We start from the raw sequence: 14,162 nt of genomic DNA, 5'->3' as shown, positions 1-14,162 counted from the left end.
CACTGTATATAGAAAGCCTGCTCAACCCTAGAAGACAATTGTGACAAACATAGGAAAAATCTAAACAAGCTCCTATGACCAAAGAATGAGAAAATTCATAAAAGGAAGTTAGGGTGGTACTTAGATTTCACATGTCACCTGCCCAGGAGATTTTATTTGCATCAGCCATGAAATGACTCAAAATGATTAATTTTGCTTACAATTAAATCTTAATTTTCAGGCGGTCTTTGATTAAAAAAGTACATGCCAAATTCAGATTATGTGCATACAATTTTATTTTGTATTTACACATTTGTGACAACTTTTAGCCTGCTATTACTTTTAACTAAACAAATGACTGCTGTTTTGTTTTTAAACAGAATTCAGGTTTGGATGAAGTTTATCATCTATTGCAACTGTTTTCTAAGAGTAGCATTTTTGCATGCTTTTTAATTACTTCAACTAAATATAAACAAAACTCAATTGACGTCTTTAAAAAAAAAAAAAGAAAAAAAAAAAAAACGATGACCATTTCAGAATCATTCTTCCTATTAAGTTGTCATTCATTCGTTGATTTTCCCTTATTAATACCAAAACAGCAGCCAGTTGGTCTCAATGATCTACTTAAAGAATAAAGTGTTTGTCTCAATTCAATTTGATGCACTGTCTGTTTTCACCATGTCAGCCTAGTTATTATCTAGCTTACAAAACAATTTATTTTATAGAAATTTCAGGTGCATTATTGCTCTTATCATTCCAGGTATTCTTTGTAGTAAAGCAATTTCAGCGTCATTTTAACTTTCAACTAAATGTAAAAGAATATTGTTAACTTCATGGTCACTCAGTTACATCTTTCTTATAGGTAGTTTCCTATTTAAAACCTATAGGCATTCACAACTTCACCAAATAGCTGTTGTACACCAAAGAACCGTGTGAAGAGTACCAAACAAGTCTATGGATGCAGTACATGGTTTACCACTTCAAGTATCTTTCCTTCCAACTACTTCCCTCTGTTCCAGTGTTCAGTGAGTATGTACCTTTACCAGTTCCATTCCAGTGGGATGTTTCTAAGTGGTATTGAGCACAGAAGAGTTTCACTTTGAGCACAGTAGAGCTACCACACAGCAACGTTATCGTACTCTTGTGTCCTAGCTTGGTGCTGTTTCTCAAATGTTGGTAGATCCAACAACAAAGGGACATTCTAAAGAGAGGAGAAAAAGCAGCAGTCGGTTCTGTGACCTACTGGCTGAATTGTTACAAGTGGGTGTTCCATATAGTCCCAGTGGGTCTCTTGTAGATACATACATGGAGAATCCACCTAGGCTAAGGTAAACTCCGTACATATTTTAGAAATGTCCATTTTGAGGCATTAAGAAAAATATGAGGTAATCCATGTGACACTGGCGGCAAACTTTGTCATTCATGGTGACGCTGACATAAGCAGTTTGATAAGAGGAACACAGTTCCGTTCTAGATAAAATTGAAAAGCATGCCTGATAAAAGTGTTGGCCAACAGCCATCCAAGGAATGGTGGGGGTGCAGCACTGACTAGAAAAATATCAAACGGAAGCAGAATTCTGGTAAGACCTTTTGGAAGAATGGGACAAACAATGAAGATCATGTGCAACAGTGTCATGATGGAAGATGACACACACGATTTGAAGGAGCAAGGAGTCACTTTGCTCACTAATGGGTATCCAAAATAATGGCAACCAAAAAAGCAGTGGTCCAAGAAGTAGCTCTGAGTCCCATCCATGAGGCCATCACTTCAAACGGCTTGTGCATAAACTGCGAAAGCACAATCTCAGCTTATCTTTTATCCAGTCAAGAAAAAACTGACTGCCCGCCTAGGGTCTGGGCACTGTAGCTGTTTCTCCTCCTTTGTTGGATGGCATTGGAATAGGAGGGTAATGGAATGACCCCAGTGGAAATGTGTAACTTGTTTTGGGAGGAAAGCTGCCCTGGTTCACAACACTAGCTTATCAGAGAAAATGGTAATAAACGGGTAGGTACTATGGGCCTCCAGATTACCGCTCATCCTTGCCAAAGTGATGGCCACCAAAAAGACTGTCTTTATGGTTAATAAGGGCAATTGACAACTGTGAAAGGGCTCAAACTGAGACCCCATAAGAACCGTTACACCAAGATTTATGTCCCACTGGGGCACAACAAAGGGATTTCAATGGTACGGATTGGTCAACCTTTTAAGGAACTTTATCACAATAAGAGAACAGGGGATACAAACATGGAAGGCTGCTCAGGGACAAACGAATGGGACAACATAGCTAAATATTCTTTTAGAGAGGCTAAAGCACACCCTTTCCGAACTACAAAGAGTGCAAACTAGAGGGCCCTTGATACTCAAGCTTATAATGGGCCCACATTGTTGTCTGCAACCCATTAAACAAAACTGTTGACAGGATGACGTCCACCACCTCCAGTGGCAGACGCAAGGAGTATAGATGTACTTGCAAAATATCCACACATGAAGGTGGAGTACAAGCAGATTGGGATTCAGCGCCGTACCCCCAATTGGGACAGAAGATCTACCCAGACAGCAGTTGGCCAATCCCGGGCAAACAGAATGACTTGGGCCCGCTCTTGAAGAATCTTTCTAAGAACCCAAGGAGTCAAGAAAATATATTTGGGGTGGGGGCAGAACGCTTTGTGCAGCTGGAAGTTCTTCAAGGCTCCCATCAACAGATACTAGAGGGCAAAGAGCTGCTGGTACTAACCTTTTTCACCACCACAGATCATATGTACTTTCTGTGACACTACATAATCCAAATGTGGAAGCACACATCCTGCAAGTAGAGTGACACCACTCAGCCCCCTGCTTTTAATGGAACAGGATCAGAGTTGGGGTCAACATCTTGAACTTCTCATACCAGAGCTAGTGGTTCAGGCCTTCGAGATCTAGGTTCGGATACAGACCACCATCCTTCTTAAGCACAAGCAGCACTGTGAATACCATACTTGTCCAATGTCCTGCTCTAAAGTAAACTAAAAAGGAATGGATGGAATGCTTGAATAAACTTCACCCACTGGTAATTACTTAAGGCTGCATCCCAGGCCATAGTTATTTTGCACAACATGCCATCTCAGTTTGGAACCAGCCATGTGCAAATCAGTCTGGACCATGCTCCAATAGGAACAGTGCCCCCTCTAAGCCAGAAATTGAAAAATAAAACAATATATTATCATTTTATTTTTCAGCTCCTGGCTCAGCACCATGTGAAGGGAGGGGTGGCGTGGGGCTGGACCACAGGAGGGGGGGAGAGGATGGGGAAGGGAGTCTGTGCACTTTTAAGTGTGTATGTGTGTTTGGCTAGCAGCGCCAGGATTGCTGGGGAGCCTATCCTCGTGTCCCAGTCAATGCTGGGACACCAGAAGAAGAGCAGAGAGCTGAGGTGTAGGGAACAGGTACACTTTTTTTTTTAAATTATGTTTTTGTTTACCCTCAACCCACAGTCCCTATCCCACTCCCCTTGAGATTTGAGGATGCCACCATGACAGCCTGGCTGTCGTTTAACAGTTCTGAAAAATGTCCTTGCGAATCCTCTGGCAGCTTGTGAAGGACCAATCTGGCTGAGTCCATTAGGGCATGGATGTATATCGACCCAGTAAACAAGAGGCAATTTTAGTGCCATACTTCCAGATGAAAAAATCTTCTTTGTAGTCTGCTCAATTCTCGTCAATTCCCTTTCAAAGGGAGACGATGGAAAGGATCCAGGGGCTGATCTGGAAGAGCAGGAAGCTTGCACCACCAAACGCTCAAGTGTTGGATGGTGGTTCAGTAATGCAGGATCACCTGGTGCAGTCTTATAACTCCCGGGGATCAGTCTCAACACCACTGGAGTCGACACAGGCTTTTGCGCCAGGCCTTCAACACCAGTTCTGTCAAAGCCCTGTTAAGTCGCAATAAGAGCTCAGAGGGGGAAACAGAAGAAAGCAGGACCTATATCAATAAATTGGATTTCATCTCAGATGTTGGGAGAGACAAGTCCAACATATCAGCCACCTTTCGTAAGACTGCATGATATTATGCCACCTCAGGTGGAGGCAACCCTTGTGGGGACAATAACTTCCACTATGGGGAAGAGTCCAAACCACGTCCACCTCTATGCCCTCAAAGTCCTGAGTCGGTGAGATAACTTCACCTTCTTACAGGTCCAGATCCTGATGAGAGGCTAAATACTGCTCCTCCTCTGGCAGCCTCAGAGCTTCTCTTCTACACCTGAGCCTCGACTCCAGTAACAGCGTCGGAGGAGCACAGACCAACGTCATTTGTGGGGACTTGAATACTCAAGATGCGGAATCAACTTGGGATGGAGTAGAGTGATGCAATGTCGGCTGGGACCTCTCCGACGTCTGTGCGGGTGCCACTGGTGCCGATGATTCCTGCAGTGTGTCAGTTGGCGGTGGAGTTACCTTCCTCGATGCTGGCAAAGGCGAGGGTAACTGGACCATGGGCATATAAGGCATGAATGGAGCCTGCTGGTACAGCGCTAGGAATTCTCCCAAAAAGAAGGACATTGGACCCCTGGGGCAGGCCAGCGCACCCGAGGGAGTCATGGCCCTACTGAAGATGCTGTACATAGCATTAAAAAAATGCAATGGATCCTTTCCAGGAGGTGGCAAATCTTGCTCCTGCTGTGGAGGCTAATAAGAGCCTGGCCATCAATGGTATGACTTCTGGCTTCGTGAGGAGAGGGGGGGGGGGGTTATTTATAGGAGATAACTGTTGTACCAGAGTCACATGTGATACTGGAATCTCCAACAGCAACAGCACCGGAGAACCTTCGGACCCTCCGAAGGAGGCGAACATGGCTGCGGAGTTGCATCCCTAGAGTACTGTGCCTTCTCTTTTTATGTTCTTTCCTGGACGACCTCGATAAGCGTCGAGATGGTGATGCCAAATAAGGTCAGGACCTACGACTACTCCTTTTTTCTTTCTTCGCTTTCCCCCAAGAAAAGCTTTGCCTCGCTTTCTTCCAGGGACTTGGGATTCATGCTTTGACACAAATACACCCCAAAGTCGTGGTCAGAGCTCAGACACCAAAGGCAGTCCACATGCGAGTCAGTAACAGACATCTGACCCCCACATTCTGTACATGGCTTAAAGCCAGACTTTTTTGGAGCAGACATTGTAGCTAGCAGGACAAAAAAAGTCAAGATTCCCTTCGATACAGTGAATCTCGATCGGAGAGAAGGAAAAAAACTGCTACACTGCGATGACGTCAGAACACCGGCGAGGACTCCGATGACGTCAGAGTCGCATGCTGAGCGGTGCTATTGTGATGTCCTCGTCGGCGTGGAGAGCTATGGAGAAAGGTTTCCTTCGAATCATGGCAGATGGGGACATTCAACACGTGATGAACTCGCAGGTAGATGTATCCATAAGAAGTATCTATACCATATCCAAAACATCAAATATATATATATTTTTTTCTATCATTTTTTTTTTTTTTTAGCTTTTTGGACTTAACAACTGAGTATTTTGACGTTTGTATCACTTCTTATCAATATAAGATGCAAGAGCATTTTCCAGCACCTCTTTGTACTACGGTCCACCTGGTATTTGCACAGATGGGGCAATTTAGACATTGTTAGGCTCGGGAGTACTGCAGCTTTCAAGAAGAATTTTCTTCCAAGTTCCTGGTTGTACCTCAAAGGATTAAGTGGACGAAGGCACATGCAGGCCAAAAAACTACATAGTATCTTTTAACAAGTTTTATCCTTGTTGACATCCAACCTAAAATATATCTTAGGTAGTTTTTTGATCTCAGACGAGAAACCCTGAAGAACATGGAGCAATCTTGATCCTTACTGCCCCTGATTCATCTGAAGAATGGCTACTAAATATCATGTGAACAATGCAGCGTTAACTTCCGCAATGAAAATGCAAGAATACTGAAGTATCTGTAAATAATACGAATTCAGTTCTTACCGTTCCCTGCACACCATAGTCTAGTAAGACTACCGGTATTATAACTCTCAGGCGTACACTAGCTGGCACATGAGTGGCCCCATAGAATTAGGAAGCTTTACTTTTGACTACCTCTTAAGTTTGTTGAATGAAAAGTATTGGTTGCTTAGATGAAACAAGAAATGTCTTTACATCCATGTTTGTCATTGGGTTTCTGAAAGGTCCATCAGGGCCAGGAGCACATGGTACTTTTGGAGGCGTACAACCCTGTATACTCACCTACTCTGTATATATGTCCACTGGGTCCCAAAAACAGGTGCCAAATACATGTATGGGAATAGACCAGATTAAGTATGGATCCAATCCCAGATGAGGTCTGGCAACCGATCTGGATTCAAGATTTAAGAACATCAACATGTACTGAATATAGGGAGCGTAGTGTTTAAAAAAAGCTTACAGTCAAAGCTCAAGGTGCTCAGATGTGTTTTAGGCCCCTATAGTGCTGGCATCATCTGGACATAGGGATTCAGATCTTGCTCATTCATTCCTGAGGCTTAATGTTTATCTGGGTTAATATATTTTATGTGGAATAAATACACACTATTGTTCCAGATTTAGTTGCTGAAAACATACTGCCTTATGGCCTCAGCTCCAGGTCTTTCTAAGAATTAACAAAGAGGACTTATAACTGCTTTGTTAAGTAATGTGCCAAACATACAGTTATAAGTGGGTTTGTTCGGAAACAAGCATGTCCAGTTTTCTGTACAAACATCAAATAGCCTAGATTGTTCAGCCAAGATTACAGATTGATGATGACTAGTAATAGAAGAAACTTTAGTCTTGCATCTTTGTGTCACATTTGCGATAGCAAATGTTGTTTTCTGCATGATGTTTTCTATAAACAATGCCTAAAGTTATCAGTAATTTCACTGTTGATATTATTTGCATCGTTCTGCTTGATGCCATTAACAGTGTATTGTAAAATGTGCAGCTCACCATATATGACGAAATTCTGTGACTTTTATGCTTTGGGTCACAATCATAACTTGCATTCAACTGACGATTTTGCATGGAATATAAATATTTTTTTTTTACTTCTCAGTTTATGATCCAACTAACCATGAACTCCCTTTAACACAAATGTTTGGGAGTTGCATTTTATAATGATATACCTTGTCCTCCGCCCAGTTATAAAAAGCATGATGCCTAGGACAACTGTATCTCATTCAGACTGGATACTCACAAATGTATTGGTCTTAAAGTGTAACAATGTGTTAAGATAATTAAGAAATGTCAAACTATTTTATGAAGGAATTTGTTCACTAAGCAAAGGTTAACAAAACCTAAACACTATATATAATCAGTAATCCATGTTTAGCAAAGAACTGAAACAAAGCAGATGTTCAAACCCAAATTCAGAAACTTCTACTTTCAAATCAAAAATAAAAAAAACATGTTTTCAGAAAAACTCCTTTTGTGCAGCATAAGCAACCTGTTTTTCTAGTCATTAATAGCAGACTACAACACTTCAAATTATGACCTCTTAGACTTTTAGAAAGGAATTTTCAGTTTGGAAAAAGCAATTCTATCATTCACTACCAAAAACAAATTAATCAAATACAAGAATTATGGATTACACATATTTTGGTCCGAAAATGTAATGTCAGAATTATTATAACAAACCTCTCGCCTCATGTTTTTTCATCATATCACCAGATAACCTTTGATTACATTAGAGGACCGTAATACACAGTGATCAATAACACATCTATGTGTTTCACTACACATTTAAACCTAATAATAGCCTGATTCCTAACTCTAACTGGTATCGGTACCGAGTGTGATAAGGACATTGTAGAGTAGTATTTTTATTGGAACTTAACGAAGCCCAAAACATTTTTCAAATGTTTTACTACTTTGGCCTGTGTGGTAAAATGTGCACAAAACTTTCCAAAAACAAAAGTCCAGAGTGTAATTGTGCAGATGTGTAAAGACTTGTGCAGAAGGAGGTGTAGGGAGGCGCTAATGGGAATAATTAAAAATACATTTCTCATTGAAATTCCCATACGGAATTCCTAAAAGCACTGAAGTAATAACACAGCCTGAAGGTCAAACCCAGAGAACACTGAAAAAAGGAAAACCGGGTAAGACATTTGGCCTGGCTGCATGGCCGGTAGCTTCTAGACATAAGCAGCCACAGGCCATGCTCTGTCCGAACTGGAGGCCTGGCTGGCCCACTGTGTGCCCAGATGCCCTTCTCTTCATGCAGCAGACATATAACATTTCTTGGCTAATAAATCTCATAGCATAATGATATAGGAAATGGAGACACTGCGAAAAAAGTATACGGTTACATGCATGCAGCTGAATAACGGTCTGTATGAAAGGACATGTAAAACAGTCTGCAGAAAAAGATACTAGTGCATTGGTCTACCCATAAAACCTCACCGACAAGACCTTTCAGATGCAGTGCGATTTTATTTAAAAAAAAAAAAAGAAAACAATTACAGTATTAAATGTAAATGAACAGACAAGAAAAAACAAAGAAAAGGAGAAAGGAGAAAGACAGGACACAGCCTTAGAGAAATTGGATATTACCTTTGAAGCGAAGGATGCAACTGTTTCTGTAAATTTTATACAAAAATGGCATAAAATAAATTGCAATACATATCTAGACAAATCCGAGTCTCAAATTTTCAAATTGTGTTTTGTTCAAATACGAAAAAAATATTTTACAGTGCTGTGCTCGAAACAGACTCTGCTTAAGCATGAACTTTATTTGCTTTTCAATACAGGACATGAAAGACAAGCTATTTTTTTTTTTTTTTTTTAAGGTGAGTGTGCAGGCAAACCTCAAATATACTCAATGCTTCACATAAGTTACATTAGAGTATCAAACATTACTAGAACAAATAGAAGTCAATAGCTGAAAATGTAAATGATTTTTTTTTCCTTCGGCTATTCTCTTGGATATAACAGGTCCGATGAGTCTATGACTATACTAGCAGCTCTTTAAATTAGGCTGGGTTCGTTTTTTTTGTCTTGGCTAAAGCAAATAAAAATAAATAAATCACAGTAGAGTATGTAAAATATAATGTTGATACATTATTTTCATACTGGCTACTGATTTTAGGACCAGAGGACTGAACTTCTAGTGCTGACATGCCAACCTGCCCATGCATTATTTACCCATGAAAATCACCAAGATCCCAAAGGGCCTCCATTCAGTAATATGGTAACACAGGGATCCTTTAAATATAGGATAATTCAATTAAGCAGTAGACCAAAATGAAAATGTGCATTTTGTCAGACTAATATTCATCAAAGATTTCATTTTCTCACACATTTTGATGGATTTTAAAGTAAAATGTGTCAAATATGGCCCACCTGATTAACACAAAGAACACAAGTAATTTCTACAAACAAATGACTGTGCCTTGTATTCCCTTTTTATTCTTCCTGTACCTATTTCCTGAATGATCAATCAACGGAACAAAGCTGGAAAACTAGTGGGACAAGTAAGGGGTGTTAAAAATCTCTAATCAGAACAGAACAGGAACATAGCACCATTCAGCTTTTCTTCAACTTCTATATTACAGTTTTAGCTAAGTCATATTATTCTAGAGATGGCAAAGCTAGCTTGATGACAGGAGAATTGAATACAAAAAATAAACTTTCTTTCCCTGAGTGTATCATGAATCTAGGTGAAATACTGCCTTGTAGACAATGAAGGTGCTCTTTCATGTGGTCAACGCCTGTATCTATAGTGCGCCCTTAAGTGCAAAGCGCAATAAATTGAAAGCAGGTTACATTTTAAACTTTTTTTATGCTTGCATAAAATAACAATACATGGTTCAATCAACTTTAAAAGTACTAGAGGCTTTCACAACAGCCATCTACTGAAATGGAGATGAAGTCTACAAAAAACTGGAGTATAAAGTTAACATCAATTTCACTCATTCTCAAGTTTGGAAGTTTGTGAGTAGACAAACAATGTTTATGTTGTAGCCTCCAAATAAGAAAAACATTCATTTGCATCTTGTGTTCTGATCAAGATATGCAAAACATATATTTTTGACTGTTAACCTATAATGGATGAGTATGGCAGAAGTGTCCATGTCCACCAGTCCATGGATTTGCTGGAGTAAACATTTCACACTTTGTACTTAGCATATTTAAATCTCAAAATGATCTATCCACTACCCTAGAAGTTTAAGCACTTCTTAAAATGGGATTTTTGCATGCAAGGAGTTCAACTGTTAAGAAAAAGCAGTCATTTGTAGTGATGCGAGAAATCAAAAAATCTGTTAAAAGCACTGTAAGAAATCTAAGTCAGCTTGCCAACAAGCATTTGAAACACTAATCATGTGGCAACATTGTAACAGAAAATAGCCTTTCTGTGCTGCACTAAAACTATTTATGCAAAGCTCAGTCCATATGTCTGAGAATGGACATACCTTACACAGTTGATGAATGTGTTTTTTTTTTTTTTTTTAATATAAGAAGCTTTTCTGTGTTTTTTTTTTTTTTTTTTAATGAAAGGCAGGAGCAAGTATTAGCACCACAAATCTGTGCTACCAAATTCCATAAGGGTAGGATAACCAGGAAAGGAAGCAAGGAACCCTTTTTTCGTCTTTTTCATGCCTTTACTTACTGTCTGTATCTAGTCCTTGATATCTCAGGGGGAGGTAGAGGGGGGCTACTTTCTGTGAGGTCTAAAGCATGCCTTTCTGTCCTGACTGTTTAAGAAAGGAGGTGGGTTGAGCGACATCTGAGGTTGGGCAACTTTACCTTTCTGGCAACATCAGAATTGGATTTTCATCATTTTGTTGTAATTTTAAAGATAAAAACATTTCTAATTTGTATAAATTGGTGTTTAGATTTTTACTGTGTGTTTTACTTATTTACCAGGGGGGGGCAGAAACCTCTAGGCACCAGGGACCATTTTTTTTTTTTTTTTGGTGGGGAGCGACTCCTTAGGCAAGGGTCGCTCCCCTTGGGGGAAAATTATATTTTGGCCATTTCTGCCCCCCTTGGGGGCAGATTGGCCTATTTTGATGAGGCCAATCTGCCCCCAAGGGGGGTAGAAACCACTAGACACCAGGGAGTTTTTTCTTTGCTTGAATTTCACGCAAAGGGAGCGACCCCTTAGGCAAGGGTCGCTCCCTGGGGGGGAGGGCAATTTATTTTAGGCCATTTCTGCCCCCCCCTGGGGGCAGATCGGCCTATTATTAGGCCGATCTGCCCCCAGGGGGGGCAGAAACCTCTAGGCGCCAGGGCAAAACATTATTTTTATTTTTTTTTTTTGTGGAAGGACGCCGTTGAGGCTGATGTTGCTAATCAAATTGATGCTGTCCCAGCTCATTTTCAGCGTGTTTGGGTACATGTTCCGTGGAAGCGAGCTGAAGTTTTAGCCCTTAAGCAGACTTTGCCTGATCCCCGTAAAAACCCTGCAGGGTATTATAAGGAATTATCACAGACTGCAGACTCATGCATTATGAATTTAGCCGACATAGACATGTTATTTGGGAATGTTGTTCCACAGCCTTTGTGGGGATTGATTCGCCATACAGATCATGCACAAGAGTTAGGTGACTCATGGGCTAATATTAGTGCTGCAAATGATAGGCAAGTTGGTGGTGCCAAGCCTGAGCCTTTGGTAGCAGAACTGCCTGCTAGGATCATTACTTACATGAAGACTTTAATGCCTGCGATGCGTGTGAATTGGGATAAACTCTCTGCGTGTAAGCAGAAGAAAGATGAAACTGTCTGATTTCTTCACCAGGTTTGAGGAAACGTTTATCGACCACAGTGGTCAAGATATGAGTACAGAAGGTGGTCAACGGTTGTTCGTTGACAAGTTTGTGCACAATTTGATTGCAGAGCTGTGTAAGAAATTGAAGAAGTCAGAGAGTTCTTGGGCCGTTTCCTCTTCAGCACAAATATTGGCTACTGCACAGTACTACGAAAACAGGGATAAAGATGAGAAGGATAGAGCAGACAAGAAAACTAAAGAATTAAAGACGAAGGTTCTTTTACAACAGGCGTATCCGCCACGTGGTGGTCAAAGTAACTATCAGCAACCTCAACAGTTACAGAGAAACTCGCAAAGGTTCGAGTTTTCTCAACCACGTGTTCCTGTAGGTCCCAATCAGTGTTCATATTGTAAAGAAGAGGGTAATTTCAAGTATAGTTGTCCTATTTTGTTACAGCGTACGAATGGTGCTTCTGGCGCAAGAGGTCGAGGTGTTCAACAAGCTCCCAGAGGTAGAGGACGTGGAAGTTTTCCCCAGAACACGCGTTCCTTTCTGTCTCAAAACTCAATGAATAGTTTTGACCAGCAACATAACGCGTCTGGTAGGACGGCTCAGTACTATGCTGACGACTACTATGGAGAAGATGAGAACTTGGAAGGTAATAATTGCTAGGACAGCCATAGACGAAGAGAGGGAGTTTTTTTAGTTCCAGTGGATCAGAATGGACCTTATGTTAAGGTAATTACCTCAGGTTTGTCGGAGCCTTTTCTGTTAGATACTGGTGCTACAAAGAGTTCTATTATGCACTAAAAACTCCCTGGCGCACCTTTGTCTGGCGAGATGAATGTTTCAGTAGGTTTTTCTGGCGCCCCGGTTAGGAACACGATTTCTAGTCCTATGTCCCTTTCTGTTGGACCTTGTGAATTGGAAGCACCCCTTATTCTGACGACAGGTTGTGGTGAAAACTTGTTAGGATTGGATTTGTTGAAAAGATTGTATGCGACATTATATTGTTCTCCTTCAGGAGTACAACTTACACTGGGTAGGAAAGTGGTCTCTCCAATGTATTTGTCGAAGGATAAACTTCCGACCGAATTGTCGTTTCTTCCTGATATCATTTGGGCTACTGGTCCTAATGATGTGGGTCTGTTGGAAATACCGCCTTATGTTGTGACATTGAAAGACAATGTTAAATTACCACGCATTCAACAATACAAGATCTCTAGTGAAGGTGAAAAGGCGTTGCTAGCGATCATTTATGATTTAATTGAAAAAGATGTAATTGAAGAGACAAGAGGCAACGTTTGTAATAGTCCTGTTCTGCCTGTTTTGAAACGTACTGACCCCTCTAAGCCACCTGTTTACAGGCTCGTGATTGATCTTAGAGAGGTAAATAAAATAGTTGTGCCACAGTTTCCAGTTGTTCCTGATATCACTGCCATATTAACTATGATTCCAGCTTCCGCCACCTCGTTCTCGGTGATTGACTTAAAGAATGCTTTCTTCAGCATCCCGATTGCAGAGCAGAGCAGGGATATTTTTGGATTCAGTTTAGGAGGCCGAAGTTTCCGCTTCAAACGCGCTCCACAAGGCGACTGTGAAAGTCCATCAATATATAGTCAGGCTTTAAAAACACAGCTTGATGCAATTGTTTTACCTGACGGCGCTACCCTTATTCAGTGCATTGATGATTTGCTAGTCGCTACAGATACTGAAGAGATTTGTAAAGAAGCCACCTTGTTGTTGTTGCGTCATTTGTCTGATTTACATCACAAAGTGTCCCTTTCAAAACTGCAATATTGTCGACAAGAAGTGACCTACTTAGGTCATCTCTTATCGAAGGAGGGAAGGAAACTGACCTCAGAAAGAATTCAGGCAATTGCAAAATTGAGTGTGCCAAGGACACAGAGAGAAGTACGTGCTTTCTTGGGCATTACATCATACTGCAAACAATGGATACCAAATTTTTCTTTGCTGGCCAAACCTTTGGTAGCATTGACCTATAAAGATACACCAAACCCCGTTCCGTGGTCTGAAGATTGTCAGAAAAGTTTTTCCGAATTGCGTAATGCATTGTGTTCGGCTCCTGTGTTGGGTACCCCCGACTACAGTAAGCCCTTTACACTGTATGTCCATGAGAAAGAGGGTTGTGCATTGTCAGTGCTGACACAGTCTTTTGGAGACAAGCAGCGCCCATGCGCATATTTTTCATCAACTTTGGATCCGGTAGCTAAAGCACTGCCGAGTTGCTTGAGAGCCACAGCGGCAGCAGCTGTTTCTATTCAACAATCTGCTGGGTTAGTGATGAATAATATGTTGATTGTGATGGTTCCACATGCAGTGGACACGTTGTTAAACAGGACCAAGACACAGCATTTAACTAGTGCTCGATTGTCAGGTTACGAGTTGACACTGTTAGCGAGTCATGTGCACATAAAGAGGTGCAATACGTTGAGTCCAGCCACGTTATTGCCGATTTCAGTAGAGACAGATGATGT

At 40.9% G+C, this 14,162-nt stretch overlaps 1 protein-coding gene across 4 annotated transcripts in view; it reads right to left on the bottom strand.

Annotated features, from left to right (window-relative positions):
- The window catches only part of NKTR (natural killer cell triggering receptor), a 464,854-nt gene that overhangs the window by 331,245 nt on the left and 119,447 nt on the right, over positions 1-14,162 (bottom strand). Inside the window, exon 1 of one of the 4 annotated variants that reach the window (XM_069211013.1) lies at positions 8,507-8,526. The exons of the other annotated variants lie outside the window; for them this stretch is intronic. The gene's annotated coding sequence lies outside the window, so the exon portion shown is untranslated. Of the gene's footprint in view, positions 1-8,506; positions 8,527-14,162 lie in introns of those variants that run through there. 4 annotated transcript variants of the gene reach the window in all.

Source organism: Pleurodeles waltl, chromosome 10, assembly GCF_031143425.1.
Source record: "Pleurodeles waltl isolate 20211129_DDA chromosome 10, aPleWal1.hap1.20221129, whole genome shotgun sequence".
Lineage (NCBI taxonomy): Eukaryota > Metazoa > Chordata > Amphibia > Caudata > Salamandridae > Pleurodeles > Pleurodeles waltl.
This window is presented reverse-complemented; position numbering and strand designations above follow the sequence as displayed.